The sequence below is a fragment of the Lucilia sericata genome, unplaced genomic scaffold (assembly GCF_015586225.1).
Source record: "Lucilia sericata isolate MDLA Ls3-8-SP2 unplaced genomic scaffold, ASM1558622v1 Contig000479F_arrow, whole genome shotgun sequence".
NCBI lineage: Eukaryota > Metazoa > Arthropoda > Insecta > Diptera > Calliphoridae > Lucilia > Lucilia sericata.
Window position 1 is genome coordinate 47615 of NW_023994494.1, and position 19422 is coordinate 67036.

The 19422-nt window shown below is 29.7% G+C and overlaps 1 protein-coding gene across 1 annotated transcript in view; it reads right to left on the bottom strand.

Annotated features, from left to right (window-relative positions):
- LOC119605381 overlaps window positions 1-17801 on the bottom strand; it is a gene marked incomplete at its 3' end in the record, with an annotated part of 62821 nt that extends 45020 nt beyond the window's left edge. The window contains exon 1 of the mRNA XM_037958440.1: window positions 17620-17801. The remainder of the gene's footprint in view (window positions 1-17619) is intronic.
- Window positions 17802-19422: the final 1621 nt, after the last annotated feature.

Below are 19422 nucleotides of genomic sequence, written 5' to 3' on the forward strand. Positions count from 1 at the left end.
CCCATTTAAAATCAATGCTAATTTATTAACTACTATTTACTCTGTTTTATTATTATTTTCAATTTTAAATTTGTTACACGTTAATGAATTAATACTACACTTAGGCATTTAGTTAAGCCCATTGCATCTGCATCTGTCAATCACCTTTTGTGTAATTTTACACTTGCACGATCACCGTTCGTCATCATCTTTATTATTACATTATAATTATCATTTCTCTAGCCGGGTTAAAACTTACTACCACTAACATTTATATTAAGCATTTCAATCCCCTCTCTCAGTGTAACTTTTAATGCACGTAAACAATAGTCAGAGTCTGTCTGTCACGATGACAGCCAGAGAAAAACAAGTATTTGTTTTATTTTCTTTAATTGAAAGTGATTAGCAGCTGATTATCGTAGTTTTTCAAATTACTGTCATAAATAAAAAACTGTTTTTTTCTCGCGCAAGTATTTTCAACAATTGAAAATTGTTTTGAAAATGAAAGTGTTAGTTTGTTATGATTGTTACATGCTTTATTTCCAATTTATAATGTTAGGTTGTTTGTGTGTTAAATTAGATCAAACATTTTTTACTCAAAATTTAATCAGTTCCCGCAGCCAAGACCTTACCCGAACTATTTACTACTAGTTGATCTCAGTCGCTGTTTAAACTTGACTATAAATCAGTCTATAGTTTTGACTATAGATTAGTCTATAGTCTGGACTATAGATCGGTCTATAGTCGAGACTATAGACTGATCTATAGTTTTAACTAGAGATCAGTCTATAGTATTGACTATAGATCAGTCTATAGTCAGTCTATAGTGTTGACTATAGATCAATCTATAGTCTTAACTATAGATCAGTCTATAGTATTGACTATAGATTAGTCTATAGTCTTGACTATAGATCACTCTATAGTCGTGACTATAGATCACTCTATAGTCTTGACTATAGATCACTCTATAGTCTTGACTATAGATCACTCTATAGTCTTGACTATAGATCACTCTATAGTCTTGACTATAGATCACTCCATAGTCTTGACTATAGATCACTCTATAGTCTTGACTATAGATCAGTCTATAGTCTTGACTATAGATCAGTCTATAGTATTGACTTGACTATAGATCTGTCTATAGTCTTGACTATAGATCTGTCTATAGTCTTGACTATAGATCACTCTATAGTCTTGACTATAGATCACTCTAGTCTAGGCTATAGCTCAGTCAATAGTCTTGACTATAGCTCAGTCTATAGTCTTGGCTATAGATCAGTTTACAGTCTTGACTATAGATCAGTCTATAGTCTTGACTATAGATCAGTCTATAGTGTCTTGACTACAGATCAGTCTGTAGCCTTGACTATAGATCAGTCTATAGTGTTAACTTTATATCGGTCTATAGTCTTGACTATAGATCAGTCTATAGTGTTGACTATAGATCAGTCTGTAGTGTTGAGTATAGATCAGTCTATAGTGATGACTATAGATCAGTCTATAGTATTGACTATAGATAAGTCTATAGTGTTGAGTATAGATCAGTCTATAGTTTTGACTATAGATCAGCCTATAGTCTTGACTATAGTTCACTCTATAGTCTTGACTATAGATCACTCTATAGTATTGACTATAGATCACTCTATAGTCTTGACTAAACTTCAGTCTATAGTCTTGAAAATAGAGCAGTCTATAGTTTTGACTATATATCAGTCTATATTCTTGACAATAGATCAGTTTATTGATCAATCTACAGTCTTGACTATAGATCAATCTATAGTCTTGACTATAGATCACTCTATAGTCTTGACTATAGTTCAGTCTATAGTCTTGAAAATAGAGCAGTCTATAGTTTTGACTATATATCAGTCTATATTCTTGACAATAGATTAGTCTATAGATCAGTCTACAGTCTTGACTATAGATCAATCTATAGTCTTTACTATAGATCAATCTATAGTCTTGACTATATATCAGTCTATAGTCTTGACTATGGATCAGTCTATAGTCTTGACTATATATCAGTCTATAGTCTGGACTATAGATCAGTCTTGGTCTTGACTATAGATCAATCTATAGTCTTGACTATAGATCTGTCCATTCTTGATTATAGACCAGTCTATAGTCCACCAGACCAGACAACAGTCTTTATAGTCTTCACCATAGTTCACTTCTTAGTCTTGACATTCCATGCAACCAATGCAAGAAATGTCGAGAACAAAATTTATTACTTCAAAAATAGTTTTGCGATGAAATTCCACTTATTGTTTCGTGTTAATTCTCATAATTTTAAAAAATTACCCAAAATAATTCCAAACTATCACTAACTAAAGTTATTTTTTAAAAAACCCACTTACGATGTGTAAATTTCTCAGGGGAAACACATTATTTAAAAAAAAATCGCGTGCCAACAAAAAAAATTACAAATCGTTTTTGTGTGACCCATTCTAAGCGTCCTAGAACCATAATTGTTTTAACAAATATCAATTTAGTTTAAGTTTAAATGCATGTTTTACGTTCACATTAATCGTCATAATTCAATTTGTTCTTAAAAAAGGTTTTGTTTTCAGTTAATACTAATTAATGTTAGGAAAAATGAAAATTACAGGCATTATCTCTAGCATCATTGTTTTATTGAGAATTTCACACGAATTTTTTTTGCCATATTTTCATTTAATATCCAATAATATACAGCTGGTGGGGGTAAAAATTATTTATACCCTCTACTGCTAATTCAGTTCATTCACAATAATCTTAATGACTAAGATTTATTTAATACTACTATTTTTTCGTAGTAAAAAATAAGTAAATTGTTTAGTAGTATTAAGTAATAGTATTTAGCATTATGAAAATTATTATTTTGTTATTAATTAGTAACGTAGAAGTGACGTAATTTTAGTCTAATGACCCCATTATTTATTAATGGTTTATAGGTATAATTTTCTATTGTAAATCTTTTTATATAATAAATATAAATGAGTAGGTATATTTTTGTTTTCAATGTTTAGATTATTGCATAAAATTACTGTAATTTTTCAATTATTTAAACACTTGGCAACAATGAAAAAAAGTTAAATCGATGGTGTTAAGTCATTAATAACTCATTCACAATAATATGACTTTTAAAAAAATATCATTTTAGTCACTGATCCATTAATTTTATGACATAATTATATTTTATTAAATTTGTCAATAACCAAGCAGTTATGAATAACAAATTTGAAATAGTTTTATTTTTATTTTTGTTAAGTAGAAATTATTTCCTGTTTTCCTAACTTCTGGCAACTCTATATGCAAACATAAACAAACCCTCAACATATGGCTTTTCATGGTGTGTTGCCAACAATTTGTTTAATTTGTTGTTTATTGTTTTTAAATATATTTTCATAAAAAAAACACAAAATAAATTTGTTTAAATTTGTCCCCAGAGCACTAAATTAAATAAAATATCTAAAAATAAACTTTATATTATGATTTTAATTAATATTTTATTTTGCGTTGAAATTTAAATTCTTTTATTAAACATTCGTTAACTACGTCTTAAAAATTATTTTAATTTAGAGGTTTCAAAAGTTTTAAGTAGTTTACAAGTGGTTTGCTATTTAAAAATAGTTAATTTTTTTTTCTAAATTTATGCTAAAATTTTTAATTTGTTTATATTATGTAGATTTTTTTGTAAACCGAAAACATGATGTAAATTTTTAGGATTTTAAAAGTTAGCTACTGTTGAAAATAAATAAAAGATAAGGGCCGACATTATACGATTTAATAACTATTGGTTTGATGATTAAGAATTTGTAAAAACATTTATAGAATTTATTATTATGACGTTCACTTTGACGTTTAATCAGTGTTGACAACAGTTTTTTACTGCTTTAGAAGACAACACTGTAATACAGACTATAAACGAAACTATAATTCAGACTATTGACAAAGCTATAGTTTAGACCAGTGGTGCTCAAACACATACTACCATAGTTTTATTTGTGTTGGTAAAGCAGCAGAGAACAGAATTCAATTCAAAATAAAAGTATACTAATAAAATGACTACAAACTATAAAGTATATGCTAACTGTCAAATATTTATTATGGATTTTGACAGCCAGCGTATAGCAAGGTCTATATATAAAAAAACTATCAACTGTTCTCTCATGTTCTCCTACATTCATTCGGCTTTCTCAAAATTTTGTTGTTGTATTTCTGTGTGTATTTTAAAAACGTCGCGCACAGACCTTGCTTCGACAAGTGCTGATCAGCAACTGATTTGATTTTGTTTTTCAAGTTGAGAGCAAACCAACTGATATTGCTCATTATAAAAAGAAGAAGAATTAAACCTATAGTGTATGTGTATCAACTTAGCGTCAGCAGAATTTTCTTACCCTATCACGCGTGCTATGACACGGCCATATTGAGCTTCTCTGGTTTAGACTATATGCAAGACTCTAGTCTAGACTATAAGCAAAACTATAGTTCAGACTTTAGCAAGACAACAGTCGCAATATAGACAAAACTGTAGTCCAGACTATAGACAAAACTATAGTCCAAATAAAAGCAAGTTTACAGTCCACAATATAGACAAAATATAAACAATCCAAATGTCCAAAATATAGACATTGACAAGACAATAATCCAGACTATAGTTTGGACTATAGACAAGGCTATAGGACAGACTATAAACTGTGCTATTGGACAGACTAGAGATAACACCATAGTCCAAACTATAGTCCAGACTATAGACAATACTATAGTACAGGCTATTTATGAAACTATAGTCCAGGCTATAGACATAGACAAAACAATTATCCATACTTTAGTATGGACTACAGATAAGATTATAGATCAGACTCTAAAGAAGGCTATAGACAGACTATAGTTTAGATTGCAGACAATACTATAGTCCAGACTATAGACAATACTATAGTCCGAACTACAGACAATACTATAGTCCATACTACAGACAATACTATATTCCAGACTATAGACAATACTATAGTCCAGACTATAGACAATACTATAGTCCAGACTATAGACAATACTATAGTCCAGACTACAGACATTACTATAGTTCAGACTAGAGACAATACTATAATCCAGACTATAGACTATACTATGGTTCAGACTATAGACAATACTATAGTCCAGACTATAGACAATACTATAGTCCAGATTATAGACAAGACTATAGTCCAGACTATAGACAATACTATAGTCCAGACTATAGACAAGACTATAGTCCAGACTATAGACAAGACTATAGTCCAAACTATAGACAATACTATAGTCCAGACTATATACAATACTCAGACTGTAAGGCTATATGCCAGTCTAGAGATAATACCATATTGCAGACTATAGTCTAGACTGTAGACAATACTATAGTCCAGACTATAGACAATACTATAGTCCAGACTATAGACAATACTATAGTCTAGACTATAGACAAAACTATAGTCCAGACGATAGACAACACTATAGTCCAGACTACAGACAATACTATAGTCCAGACTATAGATAAAACTGTAGTCCAGGATAAAAGCAAAGACAAGACATTAATCCAGACTATAATTTAGACTATAGACAAGACTATAAGTCAGACTAGAGATACGACCTTAATCCAAACTAGACTATTGACAATACTATAGTCCAAACTATATATAAAACTATAGTCTAAACTACGGTCAAGTCTATAATCCAGACTATATCCCAAGATTATAGAATTTTCTAGTTCAGACTATAGACTACTTAAACTATATTTAAGAATAAAGACAAGACTATAGTTCTAACAATTTGACTAGTCCATATGCTATACAATATACTCTTAGACTTAGACTACACAATAGAGACAAGACTGTACAACATGTTAGTCGAAACACTAGCTAATAGCCTAGTCCATTGATTTATCTGTAGTAGTTATTAAAAAGTACATTTTTATTAAAAGTACTACTAGAATATTTGCTTTCCATTTCACAGCTGATTCAACACATTCTAAAATTTATGAACTAAAAACCAGTTCATCATATAATTAAAGAATCATAAAAATATTTTTAGAAACAGATTATCTCATAAATAGAACTGAAATTTTGAAAGTAAAAATTCCTAACATATTTCTCTATATTATCAAGTTCTCTTTCACTAAAAATAATCTCAAACTGTTATAATTTGTCTTAATTTGTCTGAATACATTAAAATGTCAGTTTATAACTTATGATCCCATAATAATAAAAATAATATTAACTAAAATATTTAATGACTACATTCACTTATAAAAAAATAAATAAAATCCCATATTTGCTAATTTATTCAACTTTGACACTATTTTGCAAGTAATTAAAATAGAAAACAAACAAAATAAAATAAAAACTGACTCAATAATTGTGCAAAAAAGCACGTGCTTTTTGAATTTATACACAATTAAATAAAACAATGTTATAATCATAATAATCATCATGTATTATAAATGACAACTCTTTATGCATGAAATGTTTTTATTTTTTTTGTTTGCAAAAAATATAAACAATTAAAATGAAACTGTAATCATGACAACAAATCTCTTTTTTTTTTCTGTTGATGTTAAAGCTTCACGTTTTTATTTAAATACTGGTTCCATTTTAAATTATTTTATTATTTAAAACTAAATCAAAACTTATAATTAAATATTTTTAATTATGTCTAGGTGTTTTGGTTTTATAGCGGTAGTTTATTAAAAATGTGAAAAAAAAGCAGTTGGTAACTTTAAAAACTTGCTAGTTATTGAGCAGTGTTGCTTGTTGCTTTCACACTTAGCTGATTACTTCAACAGCTGACATTGCAGACCAGGAAGTAGAGGGTTAACAAAATTTGAAAATGTTGACTTGACAGTAGAATTTTTTAATACGAAACTATATTCCAGACTATAGTCCAGTGCATTGATTGTAGTCAAGAACATAGTAAAGACTAAAGGCAAGACAATAATCCAGAATAAAGACAAAATCTTAGTCCAAAAAATAGGTAATGCTATAGTGCGGACTGTAGACAAGACTATGGTCTAGACTATAGATAACAATAGGGTCCAGACAAGACTAAAGATATGACTACAGTACAAACTATAAACAAGGCAATAGTACAGACTATAGACAAGACTATATTCTAGGTATAGACAATAATATATTTCAGACTGTAGAAAAGACTATACAGAAGGCTATAGTTCAGACTATAGACAAGACTACAGCCCAGACTTTAGATAAGACCATAGTCCAGAATATAGATAAGACTATAGTCCAAATTATAGCCCAGACTATAAAAAAACTAAAGTCCAGACTATAGACACGACTAGACAGTAGACACAAATATAATCCAGACGTTGGACTTGAATACAGTCCAGACTATAGGCAAGATAATACAGAAGTCTATAATCCACACTGTAGAAAAGACTAAAGTCCAGACTATAAACAAAGCTGCAGTCCAGACTATATACAATACTATAGTCGAGACTATAAATAAGACCATAGTCCAGAATATAGATAAGAATAGCCCAGACTAAAGTCTTTTCTATAGTCTATCTATCTAGACTATCTTCCAGGTAATAGTAAAGTCTATAGTCCAGACTACAGACGAGACTATATTCCAGACTATAGACAAGTCTAAAATCCAGACTATAGACCAGACTATAGTGCAGACTATAGACAAGACTATTGTCTAGACTATAGACAAGACTAAAGTCCAGACTATAGACAATACTATTGTCTAGACTATAGACAAAACTATAGTCCAGACTATAGACAAGACTATAGTTCAGATTATAGACATGACAATAGTCTAGACTATAGACAACACTTAAGTCCAGACTATAGACAAGACTATAGTATAGACTATAGAAAAGTCTAAAGTACAGACTATAGATAAGACTATATTCCAGACTATAGACAAGACTATAGGCAAGACTATTGTCTAGACTATAGACAACACAATTAGTCCAGACTATATACAAGACTATTGTCTAGACTACAGACAAGACTAAAGTCCAGACTATAGGCAAGACTATAGTCCAGACTATAGACAAGACTATAGGCCAGACTATAAACAAGACTATAGTCCAGACTATAAACAAGACTATAGACAAGACTATAGTCTAGATTATAGACAAGACTATGGTTCAGACTGTTAACAAGACTTATTCCATATTGTAGACAAGACTAAATTCAGGACTATAGATAGTCTCGACTATAGACAACACTATGGTCCAGACTATATATAATACTATAAAGTCCAGACTATACAAGTCCATGTAATACGTGATTAATTTCAAATGATGCACAATTTTGTCCCAAAAAATAATTAAGTTATTTTAAACAAATTATTAAAAAAAAACTTTTAGAGTAAATATTTTAAAGGTAATATTATAAAAAAATTGCTTATAATTATAATTATTAAGCAATGAGTTTTGGTAGCATAAATTTTAATTACTCAAGTACTTTTAAAAAATTTTCCTTTGTCATGGTTTTATCATCCGGTTTTATAAAAATGTTTGTTTTTTTTTTTGTTTGTTTTTTTTTGCTTATAAAGTCAATAAAGTTGATTTTTGAACTGTCTATTTGTCTTATTTGTTTTTAAAGGTTTTCTATGTCAATGTCACGGTTACAGCGAGTAAGTTTACAAATTAATTATTTAAATAAAATTTTTAAATTTACTTTTAAATCTGGAGACAAACTATTTGAATTTTTAATAGTTTATTAACTAGAAATCTTAGAAATATTTTGTAAGTATATTTGTCTATTTAAGACTTAGGTTATTTTACCTTAAATCCCAACTTCCTTTTAATAAATTCAAATTGTTATTTATTTTTAACCCCTTTAATTAATCACTTTTCGATCGTGTTCGTTTATAGACCTCAATATATTAATGTCAACATTATTGCTTAAAGTTGTTTTATTTAACATTATAAATTTATTATCAAAAAAATGAAATATTTTTGACCCACTTCAGATTTCAGAGATCTGATATGATAACTTTGTTTTAATCATTCTCAATTGCTTGTTCATGTATTATTGAGTCATTAATTTAACAAAAAACATAAAAATTCCAATTTTTTTTATTAATCTTTTTATTAAAAAACTAATCTCTTTTATAAGAAATTACTCATAATTTATAATAATTGGTGTCAAATATTATCTTTTTAAATAATTTTGTTTTTAAGTTTTTTTTTTAAGTTTTTAGTTCAGTTTGTTAAACTTTTCTGTTTTGCTTTAAGATCATTTAAACATATTGTTTAGAATGGAGTATCTAATTGCAATATATCTAGTAACAAAGTAATATTTATGTAAATAGAAATAATTATTTTAAATAACTTTTATAATTTTTTTCTATTTTTTTAGCTTCTAACAAAAAATACCTTCTTGTTTGCTTAGATTTTTTCTTAATATTAATATTTTTGCAATTATTATTTTTACCACTTCCCTGGTCTTTACTAGTTGTTTAAAAGAAACTCTGAAAAATAATCTGTTATTTTTTTTTTTATAAAAAAATACATTAATTTTAAAAATTTACAACAAACAAGACAAATAATATTGTAGTTCCATTCTTTTTCTTAATAAATGCATAAATCATTAACTGTTACAGAGCTCAAAGGCCATTTAAACATTTTATTTTCGCAAAACTTAACTACACTTAAAGAAAATATAGTTAAACCAGACATTTGACTAAAGACTTTAAACCAGACATTTGACAAAATGGACCATATTCCCATATTCCAGTCCTTATGCACTCCAGTCTATAGATCTGACTATAGTGCTCAGTTTGGACTATTCTTTAAAGGAGAATATAGTTTAATCTATATTCAGACTATAGCCTATTGAATACTCCTGACAGTAGTCTATTCCATACTTCTGATTATAGTCTACTCTGTAGTCCAGTATATAGTCTACTATATAGTCCAGACTATTTTCTACTCTATAGTCCACACTATAGTCCAGTCCATAGTCTACAGTCAAGACTAGAGTCTTCTATATAGTCCAGACTATAGTCTACTCTATAGTCCAGACTATAGTCTACTCTATAGTCCAGACTATAGTCTACTCTATAGTCCAGACTATAGTCTACTCTATAGTCCAGACTATAGTCTACTCTATAGTCCAGACTATAGTCTACTCTATAGTCCAGACTATAGTCTACTCTATAGTCCAGACTATAGTCTACTCTATAGTCCAGACTATAGTCTACTCTATAGTCCAGACTATAGTCTACTCTATAGTCCAGACTATAGTCTACTCTATAGTTCAGACTATAGTCTACTCTATAGTCCAGACTATAGTCTACTCTATAGTCCAGACTATAGTCTACTCTATAGTCCAGACTATAGTCTACTCTATAGTCCAGACTATAGTCTACTCTATAGTCCAGACTATAGTCTACTCTATAGTCCAGACTATAGTCTAGTCTATAGTCCAGACTATAGTCTACTCTATAGTCCAGACTATAGTCTACTCTATAGTCCAGACTATAGTCTACTCTATAGTCCAGACTATAGTCTACTCTATAGTCCAGACTATAGTCTACACTATAGTCCAGACTATAGTCTACTCTATAGTCCAGACTATAGTCTACACTATAGTCCAGACTATAGTCTACTCTATAGTCCAGACTATAGTCCAGACTAAAGTCTACTCTGTAGTCCAGACTATAGTCTAGTCTATAGTCCAGACTATAGTCTAGTCTATAGTCCAGACTATAGTCTACTCTATAGTCCAGACTATAGTCTACTCTATAGTCCAGACTATAGTCTACTCTATAGTCCAGACTATAGTCTACTCTATAGTCCAGACTATAGTCTACTCTATAGTCCAGACTATAGTCTACTCTATAATCCAGACTATAGTCTACTCTATAGTCTAGTCCAGACTATAGTCTACTCTATAGTCCAGACTATAGTCTACTCTATAGTCCAGACTATAGTCTACTCTATAGTCCACACTATAGTCCAGTCTATAGTCCAGACTAAAGTCTACTCTGTAGTCCAGACTATAGTCTAGTCTATAGTCCAGACTATAGTCTAGTCTATAGTCCAGACTATAGTCTAGTCTATAGTCCAGACTATAGTCTAGTCTATAGTCCAGACTATAGTCTAGTCTATAGTCCAGACTATAGTCTAGTCTATAGTCCAGACTATAGTCTAGTTTATAGTCCAGACTATAGTCTAGTCTATAGTCCAGACTATAGTCTAGTCTATAGTCCAGACTATAGTCTAGTCTATAGTCCAGACTATAGTCTAGTCTATAGTCCAGACTATATTCTACTTTATTGTCCAGACAATAGTCTACTCTATAGTTCAGACTATAGTCTACTCTATAGGCCAGACTATAGTCAACTCTATAGTCCAGACTATAGTCAACTCTATAGTGCAGACTATAGTCTAATCTATAATTTACTTTACAGCCCAGTCTATATTCCACACTATAATTCATTCTACAGCCCAGTCTATAGCCAAAACGATAGTCCAGTCTATAATACAGCCTGGACTATAGTCTGCTCTATAGTCTACTCAACTACTACTCTACTCCGGACTATAGTCCAGTCTATAGTCCTGTCTATAGTTCAGTCTATAATCCAGTCTACAGGCCGGACTGAAGTGCAGTTCGGAGTCCAGTCTATACTATAGTTCAATCTATAGTACAGACTATTGTCCAAATTATAGTCCAGTCTATAGTTCAGACTATAGTCCAGACTATATTCTACAGTCCAGACTATATTCTATAGACCAGTCTATAGTCCATACTATAGTCCAGTTTATAGTCCAGACTATATTCCAGTCTATTTAAGTTCAAACTATAGTCCAGTCTATAGTTTAAAGTTCAGAATATAGTTCATTCTATAGTAAAATTTATAAACCAGAATATATTCCCGACTATAATCCAGCCAATATACCAGACTATAGGGCAATTCTGCAAATACATACATATATCAGTCGGGAAAAAATTTTTCGAAAATTTTGCGAATGTAGAGTTAACAAACACATAAATAATTTCAAAACCCTCAATGTTATTGATTTTTCTTTAAATTCTTTTATAATTGCAATATTTTCAAGTGTATTTCATCATCATTTCCACATGCATTTATTATCGATATTGTAAAAAATACAAGAAAACAACAACAATAAAAAACAATAAAAGACAACAACAGATGATGATGGAAAACTACAGAGAAAAGTTATTTAATTGCAGTAAACATTAAAAACAACAACAATAAAAGAATTATATATAAAGATGACTTAAGCACGTGATAAGAACACACATTTTAACTCGAAGAAGGCCCTGGAAGGAGGTTTTGAAAAGAATAAAACCAAAAGCGATTCATTCAGGCAAATCGCAAGACTTTGTTTTTATTTATTTTTAAGCTCAAAACAAAGTAATAAAGTTTGTTTTTGAAAAACAAAAACAAAATTGATTATAATGTTTAAACATGTAATTTATGAACAAGTGTCGTAAGTAAGGGAGACGACTATGGACTATGGAGGTCAGGTTTTAAGCATTTATTGTTGTTGTTATCATTCATTCGTTCATTCATTCATTCCATCAACCATCGAAAATCTTTCATTGATCATGTGTTTTTTCTTTGCAGCAGATGATGTGTGTCAGTTAATGCAAACAACCGACTTACATACTAACTGTCTTTCAGTCAGTCAGTCAGTCGAATTTTAAATCATGCAATTACATTATTATGATGAAATGCTCATGATGATGTTGCATTTCTGTTTGTGGTTTTGTTATACAATTTGTAATGCATGATGTTTCTCGCTTTTCATGATGATTGTTGGTTTCGTTGGTCGGTTGTTTGGTTGATTGGAGGTCGTTGGACTTGTAAAAGATTGGTTACAGTTTCTATAAATAGTCTGTACTGATGTTGCATGCAAATGGTTGCAATTTCTTATGGTTTTTTTTTTAAACTTAGGCTTTGTGGCGCTTTAAAAAAATGGTCAGTAATTTAAATTAAAATTTTATTTTCTTTATTTTTTAAATAATAATTGATAACGTTTTATAGTTGTTGTTGCAGTTGCAATTTTTTGTCCGTTTTGAAAATTTTCCATAAAAATTTTCCACAATGCTATTAAAAGAATTGTAACGTTTTAATTTAATTTATAATTTAATATTTTCTTTTAATCAGTTATTACAGAATTGATATCAGATGCAGTAGTTAGAGGAAAAAAATAAAAATCTGGCGGAAAATTGTGATTTTATTATGAAGTAGGAGTGTGATTTTGATAATATTGTTTATACAAAACTGCAGTACAAACTATAAACCAGACTATAAACAAGACAATAGACAAAACTATAGACAATACTATTGACAATACTTTAGTCCAGACTATATTACAGACTATCGTCAACACTATAGGCAAGACTATAGACAAGACTGTAGATAAGACTATTGACAAGAATGTACACAAGATTATAGACATGACTATATGTAGTGCAGACTATAGTCGAGTCCATAGACAAGACTTTAGTCCAGACTATAGTTAAGACTATAGTCCATACTATAGATAAGACTATACTCCAGACTATAGACAAGACTTTATAGTTAAGACTATAGCCCATACTATAGACAAGGTTATATTCCAGACTATAGTAAAGACTATAAACAAGACTATAGTCCAGACTATAAACAAGACTATAGTCCAGACTATAGACAAGTCTATAGTCCAGACTATAGACAAGACTATAGTCCAGACTACAGACAAGACTATAGACCAGACTATAGACAAGACTTTAGTCCAGACTATAGTCCAGACTATAAGCTTGTCTATGAACTCGATTATGGACAATGGACAAGAGTCTAGTCCATAGTCACTAGACTATGGACTAAACTATACACTAGTCTATAAACTAGTCATTGGACTAGACTGTGTACTAGACTACATAGACTATAGTCCAGACTATAGACAAGACTGTAGTCTGACTATAGATAACATTATAGTCCAGACTATAGATGATATTATAGTCCAGACTATAGATAAGATTTTATTCCAGACTATAGACAAGACTATAGTCCAGACTATAGACAAGAATGTAGTCCAAACTATATTCCAGACTATAGACAAGACTATAGTCCAGATTATATATCCCATATAATTAAAATTCTTTTTTCATAAAATTTCTTTAAAACAATAACAAATTTAATTAGAATGGATAAAACAACTTCACAAGTCGTCTTTTCACACAGTAGATCAAAATGTCAACACATACATATGTCTGTTAAAGCTGTCAACACTCTTATGGATTTGTGTAAATGATACAAAAAGTTAATTTTCGACAAAATGCCAAGTACAAATTCTAATTTATATTCGAAATTATATTTTTAAGTCATAAAAGCCAGATTAGCAATTTGCATTCTTAATGAATTATTTCGAAATAATGTGATGAATTAACATCAACATTCAAAATCCAACGAAAATGCACCGTATGACCTTTTTGTCTAATTATTTTAATGAAAATAATACGAAATAATCTAAAAAAAACTCAAAACATAATAAGACAGCTTGTCAAAAAAACAAAACCAAATATTTTGATTTATAACAACACGACTGACAGTTATTAATGGTTCAATGACTCAAATTAGTGACATAAAAATAGCAGTTAAAACCCTCCCCTCCCAAAAAACAAATTATGTAATTTAATAAACCAAAATTAACAAAAAATAATGAAATAAATACAAACCCATAATAACAATTGTTTTTAATTACTTTTTTGTTTTTGTTGTTGTTTTGTATGCAATTTGTATTTCGTTCAAAGTGTTATAAAAAAAAACACCTTTTTAACTGAATTTATGACTTTGGCTCAAATGACATTTGGGGTTTGGCTTTTGTTGTTATTAAAAGTTTGCAAATATGATGTGAGTATTTCACACTCATATGATATATTGTCACTAATACAAATTTCAACATTTCATTTGACAGTTACCGGTACTACTGTTTTTATTGCATATCTGTTTGTTATATTTTAACAATGCGACTTTTTTAAATTGACCGTTTTATTATATATACTTTTTTAACAAAAACAACTTTATCAATAATATATTTTTATTAGCCTAATAAATCATTTCATTATTATAGAATATTGAAATAGTTATGTCTTATTTGCCTTAAACAATTCTCTCAGTGTAGTCATAACTGCAATGTACAGTTTGCATTCGAATTAAAACAAAATTTTGAATATTTGAAATTTTTGGCGCCTTGCCCACATGTTGCTTTATTTATATTATTTCTTGCTTTCATGCATGTCTATTTATTTATTGTTTCTTTTGTTGATTTTTATTATTTTTTCATTTAATGTACTATTATTTATTTGTCTTTTATTTATTTCTTGATATTTTTGCTAATTATAAATTTTGGCAATTTGCAAAAAAAAAAAAAAAAACAATACAAATTCGTCATGTGTAGTGTTAGTTATATTTATTATTGTTTTCTTTTCTGCTTGAAAATTGAAAGTGCAGACATGTCTGTGTCTTACTCATGCTCTCTTTCTTGCTCATTTTTGTACCTCAAAACATACTGAACTAAATATGCAAATATCCCGGCTAATTTGTTTGTTTCAATTAAAATTTTTATACGAATAAATTAATATTTTATTTTTTTGATCATTTCAGTTTTCTTAATTTTATATCGGCTTAACAGACAAAAAGGAAGAGCAAATATAAGAACCATAACAAGCTATCAACAAACTTGGCAGCACTATTTGGTGTTTTACACTTAGAAAACAATTAAGTCTTCAGATAAGATTCCAGTTTGTGGACCAGACTTTGTCCACACAATAGACAAAACTACGAATTTGTACTAGGCAAGTCTATAGTCTAGTCTTTAGTCTTGTCTATAGTCTAGTCTATAGTCTAGTCTATAGTCAAGTCTATAGTCTAGTCTATAGTCCAGTCTATAGTTAGTCTATAGTCTAGTCTATAGTCCAGTCTATAGTCCAGTCTATAGTCTAGTCCATAGTCTAGTCTATAGTCCAGTCTATAGTCTAGTCCATAGTATAGTATATAGTCTAGTCTATAGTCTAGTCTATTGTCTAGTCTATAGTGTAGTCTATAGTCTAGTCTATAGTCTAGTCTATAGTCTAGTCTATAGTCTAGTCTATAGTCTAGTCTATAGTCTAGTCTATAGTCTAGTCTATAGTCTAGTCTATAGTCTAGTCTATAGTCTAGTCTATAGTCTAGTCTATAGTCTAGTCTATAGTCTAGTTTATAGTCTAGTCTATAGTCTAGTCTATAGTCTAGTCTATAGTCAAGTCTATAGTCTAGTCTATAGTCCAGTCTATAGTCTAGTCTATAGTCTAGTCTATAGTCCAGTCTATAGTCTAGTCCATAGTCTAGTCTATAGTCCAGTCTATAGTCTAGTACATAGTATAGTATATAGTCTAGTCTATAGTGTAGTCTATAGTCTAGTCTATAGTCTAGTCTATAGTCTAGTCTATAGTCTAGTCTATAGTCTAGTCTATAGTCTAGTCTATAGTCTAGTCTATAGTCTAGTCTATAGTCTAGTCTATAGTCTAGTCTATAGTCTAGTCTATAGTCTAGTCTATAGTCTAGTCTATAGTCTAGTCTATAGTCTAGTCTATAGTCTAGTCTATAGTCTAGTCTATAGTCTAGTCTATAGTCTAGTCTACAGTCTAGTCTACAGTCTAGTCTATAGTCTAGTCTATAGTCTAGTCTATAGTCTAGTCTATAGTCTAGTCTATAGTCTAGTCTATAGTCTAGTCTATAGTCTAGTCTATAGTCTAGTCTATAGTCTAGTCTATAGTCTAGCCTATAGTCTAGTCTATAGCCTAGTCTACATTTTAGTCTATAGTCTAGTCTATAGTTTAGTGTATAGTTTGGTCTATAGTCTAGTCTATAGTCTAGTCTATAGTCTAGTCTATAGTCTAGTCTATAGTCTAGTCTATAGTCTATAGTCTAGTCTATAGTCTAGTCTATAGTCTAGTCTATAGTCTAGTCTATAGTCTAGTCTATAGTCTAGTCTACAGTCTAGTCTACAGTCTAGTCTATAGTCTAGTCTAGTCTATAGTCTAGTCTATAGTCTAGTCTATAGTCTAGTCTATAGCCTAGTCTACATTTTAGTCTATAGTCTAGTCTATAGTTTAGTGCATAGTTTACTATAGTCTAGTCTACAGTCTAGTCTATAGTCTATTATATAGTCTAGTCTATAGTGTATTCTATATTCAAGTCTTTAGTCTAGTCTATAGTCTGTCTATAGCCTTGTGTAAAAAATGTGGTAGTTTAAAACCAAAAAAGTCGTATATTTGTTATTAGTACTATTTCAAAATTTCAATTTTCCATGTCTGGTATTAAATAGATTACTTGCGTTTATTTTTGTTGTTGTTGTAGTTGTCTTCTTATTTCACAGCTGATACAAAATAACACGTTTTGCTAACAAATTCTTCTTGAAATGATTGTTATAATGTAAAAACAACAACTTATTAATGATTTGCTAATAGATGCCCCCCCCCCTCTTACACTCCCGCACAACAACAATCTCTTTCGTGTTTGGCTGCTTACGAATGGTCCTGGAAACCAAGAAACAACGACCACCTTCTAACAATTGCCCTAACAAATTTCGCAAATTGCACAGTCTTATTTTCTAACACTTTTTTCAATTATTTAAAAAATATTTTTACATACCTATATAAATTACCATTTGTTTAATATTATACAACGAAAATCATAAAGAAAACCACCGAACGGCGCTCGGCTTAACAAAATTGCATTGAATTTTTGGCAAATTTTAAAACACTTTTTTAAACCAATAATTTATCACTTTTTTATAAACATTTTGTCATAACGGTATTTATAAACAATTTTCAACAAAAATATTTTATTGTTATCAATTTATTAACGTTTTAGTTTAATTTAAACAGTAGCATTAACCCGAAACAACCGAACACTTTAGAAATTTTAAGAAAACTAATGAAATATAACAATAACAAAGAGTATCCATCACTTAATGCAGTTGTTGTTATTGTTACTAGATACATACATATTTGCTCTTTTCATGGAGTTCTAATAATAACAACAACAATGACAATTTCTATTACCATTTGTTTGCTTTAGTTGCAAAAAATTTCTAAAGTGTTCGGTTGTTTAATGTTAATAGTCCTGTTTAAATTAATCTAAAGTGTTAATTAATTGTTAATATTTAAATATTTTTGTTGAAAATTGTTTATAAATACCGTTATGGAAAAATGTTTATAAAATAGTGTTAAATTATTAGTTTTAAAAAATAGGGTTTTAAAATTTGCAAAAACTTCAATGCAATAGTGTTAGGCCGAGCGCCGGTCGTTTATTATCTTTTTTTTCGGGTTATTCGTTTTGTTAAGTGATGAGTTTGTGTTTATTTAAGGGAGAGGTGGAAGATTTTGGAAAGAAACAAATTTGTTTGAAAAAAGTTTGAGAGGAAAAGGCGTGAAAAAGAATGAAAGTTAAAGAAAAAAGAGTTGCTGGTATGTTTGAACATACAAACATATGTATGTAAATATGTATGCAAGTGTTGCAAACTGGAAATATTGTTTTTGTATGCAAGAAAATACAAAACGGGAGAATTTCGTTGTTTGAACAACAAAATAAACAGGTAAATGATTTGAAATATCTAATGCAATTTGTTTGTGTTTCTTTATTAAATTTATTGTTTTTCCTAAAGGTATTAAATTTTACTATAAAACGTCCATGGACTTTGCTAAAGAACAATCTATAATATAGACCATAGGACAGCACATATTCTTCACTACAGGTTAGTAACTACATCTATGACAAATATTTCTTATCCTCTCTACTAAAGTGGTTTCGGCTATAAATAGAAGCTTTTTATTAAGAGAAGACATCCAGCTAGTAAACCGGACAGATAAATAAAACAGCTCAGGAAATTATTCAAAATCATTTGTTTATGATCGGAAATGTGCGATTAGTATTTTTCACTTGTTTTAACACAGATTTTTAAGTCTATAGTATCCTTTAGTCTATAGTCTGGTCTATAGTCTTGTCTATAGTTCAGACTTTAGCAAGACTATAGTCCAGACTATAGAAAATACTATAATCCATACTATAGACAAGACTATATTTCAGATTATAAACAACACTTTAGTCCAGACTCTAGAAAAGGCTATAGTCCAGACTCTAGACAATACTATATTCCAGACTTTAGACAATAGTGTAGTCCAGACTAAAGAGAAGATATGACTATAGACCAGACTATGGTCCAGACTATAGACAAGATTTAAGTCCAGACTATGGACAAGTCTATAGTCCAGACTATAGACAAGACTTTAGTCCAGATTATAACAAGAATATAGTTCAGACTCTAGACAATACTATATTCTAGAATTTATACAATACTAAAGTTTAGTATAAAGAGAAGACTATAGTTTAGACTATAGACAAGACTCTAGTCCAGATAATAGAAAAGAATATAGTCCAAGACTTTAGTCCAGA